Below are 14,746 nucleotides of genomic sequence, written 5' to 3'. Positions count from 1 at the left end.
CTTCTGCCGAAATAGGCCCAACGGCAATCGACACTTCATAATTCCAGGGGCTGTAAGAACAAAACAGGCTGCCTCTGCTCCTGACTGTTTCTCCTTCGCTTCTGTGAAGTCAAGAGGAACATACAGTGATCTGTTTTTCTCTGTACTGATGATTTAACAGGAGACAGTACAGAAGATGTGGACCAGATGGGGCTGCACGAGGGTCCCTAAGTAAAGCATGTAGGAAGAGGAGTCACCCCACGACTTCTAAAGAACCTTGGAATCCTTCTGCGAGCCCCCCCCTCCCAGGATTCCTGGTTCCCACTTACCCATGGCCTCTCGTTTTTCTGAACAGTGACGTCACATTGCCTTCCTCAAACTGAGTCTCTAAGCCTGTTTTCACCCCTTCACACAGGGAAGGTCGCTGGGAATCCCACAAAAACCAAATCAAAATCAAGGTTAGTCAGTGCTGATCAGTGCTGTCAGACTCTACACACACACACACACACACACACACACAGAGAGAGAGAGAGAGAGAGAGAGAGAGAGAGAGAGACAGACAGACAGACAGACAGACAGACAGACATTGAGGAAGAGAGAGACAGACAGACAGAGAGAGACAGAGAGACACAGAGAGAGACAGAAAGAGGTTTCTTTTTAAAATATTTTTCAATGCATGTATGTGAGTTTATGTGCATAACATGCATGCAGGAAGTCATGTGTCCAGAGGGTGACAGAGCTCCTGGAACCAGAGTTATCGGTAGTGTTGCCTCCTGCCGTGGGGGCTGTGAACTATACTTAGGTCCTCTGTAAGAGCAGTAAGGGCTGTAAACTGCCCTGCCATCTCTCCAGCCCCCACCCCTACTTTCTACACCCATTTTCCCCCAAATGCCAGAAAAGGATCATAGCCTTTCTCCAGCCATGGAAATCCTGAAGTGCATGGTCCCAATCCTTCCTGTCCACCTGCCTCAGCCACTTTCTTCCTTCCAATCTTCTTTGGTCCTTTCCCCCTAAAATAAAAATAAAATGCATACATTTTCCGATCCTTGGACCAATCTCTAACCCTCTTATCCCACATCTACTTCCTGTGTCCCCGTCTGAGGTCTGTCCCAGTTCCTTGACTCACCTTGTGGTCTTGTTGCTGTGGCTTGAATCTGACTGCCTTCCGTAGTCTCCTGTTTAGAATGGTTGATCACCAGTTGTGGCACCATTTTAAAGGCCCTGCAGCCTTTAGAGACATGGGATCTGGCTGGTAGAAATAGGTTGACACTTGTGGCCACCCCTCGTTTCAGACCACGCTCTCACTTCCTGGTTCACTACCCTGGGAATAGCTCGGTCATACCCTTCTGTCAGTGAGAACACTGCCAAGGCCTTCCCGTTAAAATGGACCGAAGTCCCCCTGAAACACAAAGGCCAAACAGACCTTTCTTCCTCGAACTTATGTTTGTCATGTATTAAGTCATAGCAATACGAGAGTGACTATAACATTCCTGGACTCCGTCCCCTACTTACCACTCGGCATCCCTAATCTCTTTTATACCTATGGTGCGATCATAGCACTCTTGTGATTGCGTCTTGGGTAAATCAGAACAGATGAGATGAAAGCAATCCAGAGTGCACAGACACTAGAGCAAGGCTGCTGAGCAATAGCATATGAGGCTCTACCTGCTGCTGATCATAAGGTGAAATTGCTTCAGGCCACTGGGATGCAGGTCAAGTCCTTAGACTTAGACCCTCTCTAGAAGAAATACTAAAGGAAAGGCCGGTGTCACAGCTGATGAAAATCAGAGACGCTCTGGGCTCCCATGTTGCTTTAGGACGGTGGATTTTGAATCATGGGGACGAGAGCGTGAAAGCGGACGTGGTGGTTGCTGCAGTGAGTGGGTGTTACTAAGGGGAAACTCCAGGTTGCTAGTGAGTAGAAACCAGGCAGATTGTAAACATCCCACAGTGCACAGGGTGGTCCCTACCGCAAAGACTCGGAACACCGAGCATGCGCTGCGGCTGAGAATGAGAACAGTAAAAATAAAAATTTCACCTTTCCCTTCTTGGGTGACGCAAGTAGGAAAATATGGCAAAAGGAAAGAAAGTGGTGTGGACCAGGGAAAGGGCAAGGTAAAGAGCAATGGAGTTTTGATGCAGAGATCCACGGGGCAGAGGTGGGGAATTAAAGCACACGGAGAGCGGCTGTATCCTCGCGTGGGCTCTGTGGAGCCACACTGGAGGAAGAAGGGGCCTGTCATCCAGCAGTGAACTACACTTGCTGCCTCCGCTGTCGGGGTAACAAACTCCCAGAAATGCAGAGCGTCTAGTGCAGAATGAAGCTGGGGTGACCTCACCAGCCTGTGGTTTTGATGCTTAGATGAGGGACCTAAAGGCGACAGCTTCAACACACTTCAGAGCACTACCCATGCCTTTGACAACTTCTAACCAGGAGACATGCGAAATGGTGAAGGGTGGTGGCCTTTGCAGCGAGGGAAAGGTGAGTGCCTGGGCAGGCATGGGAATAGGGAAGGGACCTCAAAATCAACAATTAGTTGAGAAGAGGAGAGAAACAGGAGGGAGAGCTGAGGCAGGAGAAGGGAGGGGGACAAGCTGAAGGTGGAAGAGCCTAAGCCAGTGAGAGATGGTACAAAGGGGGAGCCCGCAGACAGAAAGTGGTGTGCAGTCTGTGGGGTCGGTGACAGGGGCTCTTACAAAGGTCTGAAAAGCTTCATGGACAGGAAGATGTCTTAGGTGCTGGGAGGAGAACGGCACAGCTAAAAGGGATGCTCAGTGCTCTGTGGAGAGGGACAAGGAGAGGACTGGTGGGGCAGAGCTGAGAGAGGAGCAGGTGGTGACACCACATGGGCCACAGAGCCCTCAGCGTGAAGGATGCAGCTGGGTGGCGGGCAGGAGAAGAGAATGAGCTCACCAGGGCTCCTCGCACGGAAAGCCTTCTTCCCAGAGGACGACTTTCCAGGACAGAGTCAGACCCCTCTGGGGTGTAAGTGTGGCCTATAGCATGCTCCTCCTGTTCGCCTTGTTGGCTAGTGAAGGATGGAACCAATTCATCACAAGACACAAATGGCCATGTTTTCGCCTTTCCAATGACACCCCCTTTGGAAAATTCAAAGGAAGTTTTCCTATTTTTTTCCCTAAAAGTAAAGTATCTGGTTATATGTTCTTGCTTCCCCACACCACCAACCTAAAGTGAGTATTACAAACTCATCCAAAGGGTGCTAGGATTTTGGAGACACGTCCATGTCGGGTGGTTTTGCAGAGTACAATTCACTAATGTTACCCCCACCAGACTATGCGATGATGGCAAAGGAAAGGACCCTACGCAGGTTGGAAAGGAAGCAGAGGCCAAGCAGAAATGGAAACGTGTTCTAGAAAACAGAAGGCTTAGGAAACATCCACGCAGCTCAGGAGTAAACAACCCAGGACCCAACAGCCTTCCCTGTCCTTGTTCCCCTGCAGGCCACAGCTGCATCTATCTCTTTGTCAGAATAGCTGAATAACCTATCTGCTACTGTATCTTGAATGCGTGCTAAAGTGTTGTGAGCTAAATCACCAAATTTATATGTTAATAGTCTTTGGAGAGGAGCCTTTGGAAAGTGGTTAGAATCACACAAACCTGTGAGACCAAGACCCCTGTGATGTTATCAGTGCAAGAAGAGCAGAGGTCAAAGCCAGTACATTGGCCCACTGTTGTCTTGTGATGTCCTCTGACATGGCACCATATGACAAGAAGCCCCCATGAAATGCCAAGCAGATGCAGACGGCATGGTTTTCTTAATCTTCAGAATCATATCCAAATGAACTTCTAGTATTATAGTCTCAGAAATAGAATACAATATAGTGTATTCTAGCATAATAACTTATTATAATTATTATATATCCTTATAAGTAATCTCAGTTGTTATGTTATAGCAATAGAGAAAACACTATACAAGGTGGAGGCCTAAGTGACACATCTGCACACAGACCCAGGTCACCTCTGCTTCTTCTAGATCCAGAATTAGAGCTGTTAGGTCGCAAGAAATTCCTTTTCCCAAAGTCTGGCATTTAGACAAAGGTCAGAACTCCCTCAGGGATTTAAGAAGGTGTCAGAGGCCATGGACGTATTCAACAGGTGACAACTAGTATTCACCAGGCCGTCCTACCAGATAAGTGATTCTCTGCTGGGGAGCCCTGCTTGGTCAGGCTGTAGGCTCACTGGCTGTAGATAACTGTTTGTGCCTGTCTGTAATTTCTCTCATGAGTCACTTTTATTTCTTCCCTATGTTTTCCCACTGCTTGTGTGTTTATCTTGTGAAAACATTCCATCTGCTGGGCACGTAAATACCTGTGGATGGTCAGGAAAATGACTTCCCTCTACACTATATTATTCTGGAAAGTAAAACAAGCTCTCCACATTACAGTGAGAAACTTAGAAGCCTGGTTCTCTATTGTTAGCCTGGAGAGAGTAATTTGGTCAGATAAGTATCCTTCTGGACAGACCACAAACAGAACTTTCATAGATTTTGCTTATGAAATTGCTAGTGTCTGGCCTTGTAGGATCTAAGCCCTTCAGAAGATTTAATGCAAACAAGGGTGATAGTACAGGTATCTGTCTTTGTTATATCATAGTCCTTCAAGAGATCAATAGCAACCTATGTTATTCTAAACTTCCTTCACTGGCTCCTCCCTCCTCTGACTCAAAATAGCAATTAATACTTTTTTGATGTAAGATTTTGATGTAAGTATTCGATGTAAGATTTTAGAATCAGTAGAATCTAAAGGTCCTGAGATGTAGGTAATTAGAAAAGGCTCTTAACCAACTAACCATGTCCGGATATTATTAATCACAATTAAGAATGTAAAATAGTACGTGTATTCTTTACCTTTTTCTTGAATCTGTCAATGGATTACTTTCCTTCCTTTGTAACCTGTAGTGATCCCTTTAAGAGATGGAAGGAACCTTCACTGCTGTTGCTGAGTTCAGCTGCAAATTAGCTGATAAGTTTTGCAATGTATCTTCAAAGAATGCCTGTGTCCCTAGGAATTTGCTTTGTAGTTTTTTAATTACCAATAAGTTGCTAATAAATGTGTGTGTGTTTGAGTGTGTGTGTGTATGAATTTGGAACAGTAGAAGAAACAAGAATGTAGAAGAAATAAAAATGGAGAAGAATAAGGAATGAGAGAGTAAAGAATGTAGGCAAATAAAAAACAAAGAGGGAAAATAGAATTGGAACAAAGAATTCAAACAGAGACTTGAAACCAAAGACTTAGAATTACAGAATTGGCACTAAAAAATTAGAAGGTAGAGAATTATGAACAAGTTGGACAAGAGAAGTAGAATTAAAGAAGAAATAAAGAAAATGACCCTCAGATCAAATGAATGAAATTACTATAGATATCCTTTATTTTCCCCACTCCTGAGAAGCATTTCTGCTTTGGAACTCTTGGAAATGGCTGGGAACTGGTCTTTCGGTCCTTACAAGAAGGTAGTTCTTACGTACTAAAAGGCATAATTTTCCTGATCTCTGACTAAAGGGACAAATGATTCTTCCATTAACCTATGCCTGTGGTGCAAATTAGTATATCTAGGACTCTGCTAGCCTCCAGGCTCTGCTCCCTCAGTTCCTACCTATTACAGCGTCATCCTGGCTCTCATGCCTGCCCTCTACTCTAAGTTCTCCAGCCTATGAGCTCCACTCCCCTTCTGCCATCTTCTCTGATTACTAAATAACTCAGCCATTTTGGCTACATGTCTTCTGATCTTGGTTCTCTTTTCCCTCTTGGTCATCTTTGCCACCATCTCTTTCCTGTTCCTCTCTTACTCTTCCCCCACTGTACTGCTCCTCTCATGAGCAAGTCTATTCTGCTGGTCCTGTGCAGTCTCGACTCTTCCAGATGCCCCTGGCTGTGTTCTCCCTCATATCTACAACCAAACCGTCTTCTTAACCACACCTAGAAGCAGTCATATCCTCATTTTCATTCAAGGCCATATCCTAGACTCGCCAGTGCTTGGCTCTTGTCAGAATGCCTATGTGCGTCTATGAAAAGGATTATAGTGAGCCAGTCGAAGATGTGGTGGTATGGTGCTGTTGGAGGAGATTGTGGCTATGCCAGAGCAAACCACAGAGGCATGCTGGACACACAGGCTTGGCACACAGTGATAGGGACAGTTTATCAGGTCATCTGAGAAACCCATTCATAACTCCTTCAAAGCTTGGAAACCTAGGACCTAGACATTAGATACACATGAGTCACAGTGGACAAAGCCAGAGATGAGATTTTCCTTATTTCAGTTATGGCCCCCTGACTCCCAAACTGCTAACAAACTGCAGCAGCAAATGATACTTATCTTTATGAGGTTATATTGTGACCTATTTAAATGTCAAGTCATTCAATAAGCCAAGAACTTCTCCAAAGAAGAAAATACAAAATTAGTGGAGTTTGAATGCATAGCATTCAACTCATGGAAGGACAGACGATCAGAAGCTGTTTAGTGAAAACTGGTTGAACACAGCGAGGAGCTACTTCCTAGCACAGTATAAGAACCACAAACCTTCCTGAGAATGTGTGTTGTAACCGTGCCAACCTGCAGGCACTGTCTTCTTTCTGAAAGTGTGGTGGTCCTAGCAATTGGATGAATAAGGATGCCGATAAGATTGAATTTTAATTTAAATCACAGACTTATGTCATTTAGAGTAATAAATTTAAAAACTCTCTGGACATGGAATAATGAAAGCACAGAGACAAAGACATGGGGAGTTGGTATTTTAATGCCGGTTAAGCAAGTTTTTTTATTTATTTTGTTTCTTCACCTACATTATAAATTTGCTCATAAATTCTTATTAAAAAGGAAAAAAGAAATCGACTTTTCCTAACGAGGAGATGAGTTATTTGTTGACATTGTTCTCTGGAAAGATTTTATGTCCAACTCCTGATCCATGTTCTTGGTCATTCAGGATGGGACTGGGCATGCCCAGCTTCCTGAGACATTCAGAAAGGAAAAGCATGACAAGGCTGAGTCCTCTGGAGGGATTTACAGGGAGCAAGGGCTTCCGAACATCCAACACTGTGTGATGCTTATGAGACAAGCCTTTCTGCCATAGTTTTGCAGGGTAATATGGAGACAGGTTTTATTTATTTATTTATCTATCTATCTATCTATTTATTTATTTATTTATCTGTTTGCTTGTCTGTTTGTTTGTCTGTTTGTTGTTCTTCAGTGAAAATGGAATGAAAACATTTCTAGAAAAAACTATTTGTCTCCACTTATGATTTTCCCTGTATACTTGGGGAAAAGGAGGAAACGTAAATCCATTTATTTTTTTCAGAATCTGAATAGGATCTATATTCTAAGTCTATAATAACTAATCTGTAGACCTATGAGATTTTCCAAGAAAACGTGTATATTGCTTTGTTTATATTCATAATAGAGAGTTGTAATCCTTTAAGAAGTGTTAAAAAGTAGCTAGGAAGTAGATGTGTATTAGATTCAAGACGAAACAAGCATCAGGTAGCCAGAGCCCAAAGTCTTGGCTTGGCAGCCGGAAACTACAGTTAGGAGTGGCGATGACTTGCCAAGGAGTACCAAAATAATAGAGTCCATAGGAAGCCAGGTCTCCACCTTACAGCTCAGGTCTTCTGTGCACTGAAGATTCATAAGGCTTATTTTACACTTCTGGGAATATTATTACTCTGTATTGAAAATTTGGGAATTAAAACATTTTATTTTCTAAAGTATAGGTTGAGATTTGTATCAAGTCTGGTATATTTCTTGTTAGAGTTGAATCTTGTTCTGATTCCCGTTTTATGATTACTGCATTTTCCCATGGAAAAGGAGAATTTTTAATCATCAAGTTGATAGGATGACCCATTCTCCAAAGGAGTCCATTTTCTTCCTCAACCATCTCTAGAACCACTTGATGGGTTCATGAAGAAGGCAGTTATGGTGGCAGGGATGAAAGTTAAACATGGAGTTGGTCTGGCCAACCATCTCTGGAACCCCTTGATGAACACAGTAGTTATGGTGACAGGGATGGAAGTTATACACGGAATTGGTCTAGCCCAGCAGTCTTAAGAGGCATACATCATAGTCTCTTCAGGCTGGAGTCCATGGCTCCTGGGGCACAATGTGCCTTCTAGTTCCTGAGAGACCAACACTCTCCCTCATGCAGTGAAATATTCAGGCCACTTTGCATTTCTCTGCAGATTTCCTCAGAAGTCAAGGAAACGTGGAAGCTACACAGGACAATTACTCTTAGATATTAATCTTGTGTACCCTGTCAAGTTTGCAAACATCATCGTATCCTGGAGACTACAATTGTATTGATCCCGGCATTCGCCATTGTATTTTGTTTCTGATAAAGGTATAAAAAGTTTGATTGCTCTCAATAAAATTGTCACAGCCCCAGTCTTTCTGTGACCCTCCCAACCAGCCAGGTTTAATTCCTCAGGGGCATATCAAGTGACCTTGGCTCGGTACGTATGCATGGACTCAGCAAATGGACTTCCAGTCATTGAGACCAATTTGTTTATAGACATCTCTGAGTGCCCAGTGTATGAGAAGTTGAGATGAATCCTGAACTTCGATATAGTTTCATTCTCTAGGGTGCTTAGCCAGCCAACTGATAGCAGGTTTGGTTATACTGGGAAACCTCCATCAGGAAGGGGACAGTGTTTTGCTCTTCAATTATAGATATATTGGATCACTGGGTATGCAATACTTTCCGCAAATCTAGTACACGAGATTAACAGTATTTTGTCACTGGAAATGGCATTTTATATAGCCCTCCTTAGGAGCAAGGAGCTCACTTCACAGCACTGAAATGTCACGGTGGATGCCTACCCTTTGAATTCACAAGTCTTACCACGCTCACCACCACTCTGAGGCAGCTAGTATACTAGAATGGTAGAATAGCCAGCACCAACTAGGCAGAAATACGTTGCAAAAGGTGGACAAGACTTTGCAGCTAGTGTATATACTCTAATTCAGCATTTGGTGTATGATGCTGTTTCTCCCAAAGTCAAGTGTCTTAGCTAGGGTTTCTATTGTTGCAATGAAACACCACGACCAAAAGGAGAGGAAATGGTTTATTTGGCTTACATCTCAGTATTGTTGTTCATCACTGAAGAAAGTCAGGACAGGAACTCAAACAGGACAGAATCCTGGAGGTAGAAGTTGATGTAGAAGCCATGGAAGGGGGCTGCTTACCGACTTGCTTCCCCTGACTCGCTCAGTTCACCTTCTTATATGAGCCAGGATCAGCATCCTGGGGATGACACTACCTATCATAGGCTGGGCCCTTCCCCAAGGATCACTAATTGATTCATTGAGAAAATGCCTTGCAGGATTTCATGCAGGATCTCATGCAGGCATTTTCTTAACTGAGGCTCTTTTCTCTGATGACTGTAACTTGTGTGAAGTTGACACACAAAACCAGCCAGTACACCAACGTTCAGTAGTTTAAGAAGCAAGAGTTGGGAATAGAAAGGGTCTACTCACCATCACCTGCAATTTATCTTAGTAAACTTAGCCTGTCATGTTCCCATGACTCAAAGTTATGATAACATACAGGTTTCAGTTTCCCAGAGAAGAATTCTCTTCCTAGGAGATGCAATGTGCTCTTTTGAATTAAGTGTTAAAATGGCCATTCTACCACTTTGAAGTTCTAATGTCCCTGGAAGTTTTGGTTCTGGCTGGGGTGATGGACCCAGACTGCCAATGAGAAATAGGACTGCCACGTCACAAAGGAGCCAAAGAAAAGCCTACCTGGGTGTTCAGATGATCCCTTTGGGAGGCTCTTATGATTGTCTTATCTCTAGGTTAAGGAAAGTAGAAAACTACACCATTCAGAAAGGACTATTCAGAAAGGGTTGACCAGACCCTTTATAAATGAAGATCTAAGTTGTCTTCTGGCTGAAGGACTTCCCAAAGGTGTACAGAATTGCAAAAGAGTAGTAGAAAAAGGCAATTGCTCAAACTTGCTACAAATTTGTGGAAAAGAGTATAGTCATGAGTGTCTCGCCTTATATTGTTACAAACACACCTTTAGCACCAACCTGTGAACTTAATTCAGATTAAGCCTCTGGATTTTTGGGAACTTGTGGGTGGGAGAGAAACTTCTGGTTACAATCCAACCTAAAAACTTTAATGTGCCCCAAAATTCATTCAACAGAATGAATGAGAGAAATACTTGCAAGTGGCAGATGTGACATAGATTTGAAATCCAGAATACCCAAGCACCTCCTAAAACTCAGCTTCACTAAGAAAGGGGCACAAAGAACTTGGAAAGACATTTTGCCAATGAAGACAACTGAGTGCCCAGTACAGGAAGAAGAGATACTGCACATCACAGTCACTAGGACGAGGCACATTGAAACTGAAATAATGCATTGCTTTGTACCCACAGCGATGAATGCTGGGGGAAAATGATCAGAAAGAATGACAAGTGTTGGGAAAGATGTAAGGAGACACTTGTGCTCTGCTTCTGGGAATGTCTACTAGTGCAGTTATTATGGGAAATAGTGTCGTAATTTCTTAAACAACAAAAATAGAATTAGTAAGTTCCGTAGAAATTCCACTTCAAGGTATATCCTAATATACCAAAAGAAAGGTCTTAAGAAATGATTTGTACACCATAGTTTTGGCAATATCATGGCAACTTCACAGTCCCAAAGCTGGAAGTAGCCCAGTTACTGATGGGAAGGTGAACAGATAAAATGTGGCCCCGACACACAGCAGAATGGTGTCCAGCACTGAAATGGAAGCAAATACTACTTACGTTGCACCATGGGTTACATGAAAAAAATTATTACAAGCAAATCCAGACAATCACAGACAGAACTATGTACTATATAAGTCTACTTTCACAGAATGCTGGCCTAGTGCTATCTGCACAAGTACCAAAAAGAATGGTGGGAATCTTATTTAGTTTCAGTTTGGAAAGAGAAAAACAAAAGGGCATGACTGATCAGAGTGGTGGTCGTACATTGTTATGAAGACACATAACACAATATTTTCTTAAACATGATTAAAATGGTGCATTCTAATTTTATCATGCTAATAATTTAAAATGGAAAGAGATCACATCACAAGGTCATTACTCTAAAACCGTATTATCACCTGGAATCATGTAGAGGTCATCCGTATGGTCCCAAAATGGTCAACTGGCAACCTCAATGACTTTCAATTCTGAGAAGAGGCAAGACATGGGTTCTGCAGACTTGAAGTTCATAGCCTGTCCTGGGAGGTTGCCAGCACAGGAGAAAGGAGAGAAAATGAAAAGATGGCCTGGCTTTTACTTCCACAAATTATCCTGAAGTCTATTTCAGAAACACAGTCTCATAAAAGACTGGCTAGTTGTATGTCAGCTTGGTCCAAACTGAAGTCTTCTGAAAGGAGGGAACTTCAACTGAGAAAAGTTCTTCTCCATAAGGCTGACTGTAGGCAGGCAAGCGTACCAGGTATTTTCTTAGACACTGGATGGGGGAGCGCCCAGCCTATTTTGGTTGGTGCCATCCCTGGACTGGTAGTCCTGAGTTATATAGGAAACTGGGCTAACAACCTACTAAAAGCAAACCAGTTAGCAGTGTTTTCCCATGGCCTCTGCATCAGCTCCTACCTACAGGTTCCTTCCTTGCTTGAGTTCCTGCCCTGACTTCCTCTGATTATAGACTACAATGGGGAAGTATAAGCTGAATATACCCCTTTCTCCCAAGTCGCTTTTGATCACAGTGTTTTGTCACAGCAATAGTAATCCTGACTAAGACAACACGGCAATGTGTTTTTAGCCTTGAAAGCAGAATCTAGAGTGGTAATGTAAACTCCCTTGTGTCTCAACATTCTCAGCCTTTTAGGACATAATGCCCTGGTCTCTGCCCTCAGGACACATGTGTGAAGGATGTTTTTCTTTTTTCAAGGTATGATTATTTGTTACTTTTAGAGACATATTTTTGACTGGATTCAGATTTAGACGTAGAAGCTCTTAGTAAGGACAGCCTACATTTCTTGGCAATATGTTCTTGGCACTTTTCTGACTTTCTTCATTCTCTTGATCAAAAGTTCAGCATCTTCTGCAGCCCGCTCCTTGTTTTTCTTAGTACATTGTTTCTTCAGAACAAGACATCGGCGCTTGTGCTACAGAACACATGGAGAAACATGATGCTTCATCTTGGGCGCATTGGTCCTGGGCCCCTTATCTTCTTAAGAACTTTCTGATGTATTGGTGAACATTATCTTCTTTAGAGAGATTATAAAACTTTCAGATTCTACTAGCTCTTTTAGGTCCCAACTGACGAGACACAGTAGTATCTATCAGTCCAGGAATATCATTCTCTCCCCACCTCCCCTTTCGTTAAACAACTGAGAATTGAGAACACTCAGATTGGCATCCACAATGCATCTGCAATCAGCCTTTCTCTTCCTCTCTCCAGCTCTCCTTGGTCTATAACAAGAATGCCCCTCACTCAACAGCAGGCACACTCCGCCATGCATCCAAACACCTTGCTTCATGGAAAAACCTGTTTGTTATTCCCACCACTGATTGGGACCCCATAATTCTTCCATTCTTCACCCAGAGCATCAGCATTTACCTCTGTGGTCATGTGCTTCTTGTCGAACCTAGGAATCTTGTGTTCATCGTCCACTTGTGTTGTGGGAGTAACTTCCGCTGCCTCAACCAATAGTCGCTGAAATACGAGCCCACAGTGCAGCGGGGAGCGACTTCCGCTCCATCAGCCAATAGCTGCTGAAATACCGGCCCACTGGGGCGTGGTATATTTCTCTTTTAAAAAGAGAAGCAGATCCGGATCAGGCCCTCTTGGTTCCAGCTCTTGGTTCCGGTGCTTGCTCCTGGCTCCTGCTCCCAGCTCCTGCGACTAGGCTCCCTTCCTGATGGTTTATGGTGTATGTAAGTTTTACCCCCCAAAATAAATAACCCCTTAAAATATAACTGGTGTGGGATTGATTCGCCGATACACTTGAATGAGTTTCTGACAGCCGGTGGCAGGAAAGGAGATATTCAGCTTCATTTTGACTGTGAAGGATGCTTTTAGTTGGATGGGACACAAGCTTATAACAAGCACAGTAAGGAAAAATGGCCATTCATATTTTGTGGATCCTTTTTCACATCTGGAGATGGGCCTAATGGCAGCGCCTCTCCCTCTGGTTTTCTGTGGCATGAAGGTTCTCCCCCCTAGTGCAGAGGAGGCTTATGCCACTGCCTGGACTCTGGGAAGATTGTGCCACGCTGTGCCAACTTATCTGTGGAATGTGGACAAAATGGAGTTTGCATTCTGAAATCAAGCCAATGGATGACTATGTCACTGAAAACTTGTGCTTGAACTTGAGTCTTGAGTGTTTTGGAAGATGTTCAGCAATGCAGAAGACACCTGCGCCTGAGAAGCCAACCTCTTAGAGTGCACAGAAGTAGGTTCTTCCAGTGATAATTCCTGTCTTTAATTTCTCTCAGCCCAGGCACCTCACACAGAGTCTTTAACTCCAGGTGGTTGATTCCCTCTCTCACTTAGGGTCTTTTCACCAGGTTCTCCCTCATCATCCTATCCTAGAGCATGGGTCATCGAAGGTCAATGTGTCTGCTGTGTTTGTGTCCCTAGGCCATGACCCCTGAGCAGATCAGAGGGTTTGTTTACATACCTGCTTGGCGTTACTTGTTATGCAGTGTTACTGTGCTCAGAAGAAAAAGCTGAAATTCTCAGAACATCGAAATGTGTTTATCCGGTTTTCATGGAGTGTATTCTTTGGCCACAAATCTCCTCTTCATGTAGATTTTTATTAGTGTTCCAGAAAAAAACATCAGTTTCTGAAACTCATTTCATAAATGCAATGTGAACCTGTGTGGTGGGGCAGTGAAGTACTGTGTGGTACTGGGAGATGTTCAGGGGTCCTCACATGTCAGCAGCTGGATGCTTGTCACATTTGACACAATTCAGTGTGACTGATACTTCTGTGTCAGGAGTCCAGCATTGGTGCAATTAAGAACCAATCCTAAAAAGCCATTTGACTCACATTTGGCATTTATATTTTCATCATACATAAGGGATACTTGCAATACTGTAAGGCTCTAAAAGTGTTTGACTAAGGATCTAAAAGTTGGTTCTCCCAGCTATTAAATTGACCTCAGCATAGTTTCTTCATTGGAGAGCTCATGTTTGAATGCCAATTCTACCCAAGAACTGAAACAAAACACCCAGGGCATAATTACCAACTGAGCATGTTAACCACTTGATAGGAACACACACACACACACACACCTTAGCATGAAAAGAATATCATTAGTTTCTTGTTGCTGGAATTATAGTACTGAATGTATCACTAAATTCAATGTGTCCCCACTACCTGGTCAGTCCATGAAATAGAAAATGGAACAGAAACTATAAAACAACAACAAACCAATAGAGTAAAAGTGGCCAAGAAGAAAGAAGGAGGTCATTATGACAGAATTAAAACAATCTTAGCTTATCCTTTTCGGTGCAATGTGGAGTATAATGAAATTAACAGGCATTGGTGCTCTCCAATGCAAAGCATGAAATGACTGGAGAAGGGGTAAGGCTGGGGTTGTGGACACTCTACACAGGAGGAGCTCGGTGAGGAATGACCGCAGTTCTATGCTATGAAGACAACAACTTTCTCTTCAGTGTAAACCAGGCTCCGAAGGATTTGCTTATTCCAAGTAAGATTGGATAAAAAGGAAGTTTACAATTTCCTTCCAAGAGGTTATAAACTTCCTTAAGATAAATACAGCAACAATCATGTCATCTAATTGCA

At 43.2% G+C, this 14,746-nt stretch overlaps 1 pseudogene; it reads right to left on the bottom strand.

Moving 5' to 3' along the window:
* Nucleotides 1–13,077, bottom strand: part of LOC125410395 (small ribosomal subunit protein eS6 pseudogene) — a 112,978-nt pseudogene extending 99,901 nt beyond the window's left edge.
* Nucleotides 13,078–14,746: the final 1,669 nt, after the last annotated feature.

This window comes from Myodes glareolus, chromosome 8 (genome assembly GCF_982192425.1).
Source record: "Myodes glareolus chromosome 8, mMyoGla1.1, whole genome shotgun sequence".
NCBI lineage: Eukaryota > Metazoa > Chordata > Mammalia > Rodentia > Cricetidae > Myodes > Myodes glareolus.
Note: the sequence above shows the minus strand (reverse complement) of the source record. Positions and strands in the feature narration are given on the sequence as shown.